We start from the raw sequence: 260 nt of genomic DNA on the forward strand, positions 1-260 counted from the left end.
GTTTATGGAAGATTTAAGGTGCCAATACATGGGAGCGTTCCAGCGTGAAGCGTTAAAGTGTTAGCCAATCAACGTATCAGGTTCCAGAAGTATACTTGTAGTTCTTGCGGAAAGCGGCACGTTGATTGGCTACCGCTTTAACGCTCGACGCTCGATGCTCCCATGTAAAGGCACCTTCACACCATGTCCGATGTCCGACGTACGACGTCCGATATCCAATAAGAGAACAGCTTTCCAATGGAGAATTGAATTCTCTAATA

The sequence above is a fragment of the Odontomachus brunneus genome, unplaced genomic scaffold, assembly GCF_010583005.1.
Source record: "Odontomachus brunneus isolate Ranch 3 - 2012 unplaced genomic scaffold, Obru_v1 Obru_scaffold_096, whole genome shotgun sequence".
Classification (NCBI taxonomy): Eukaryota; Metazoa; Arthropoda; class Insecta; order Hymenoptera; family Formicidae; genus Odontomachus; species Odontomachus brunneus.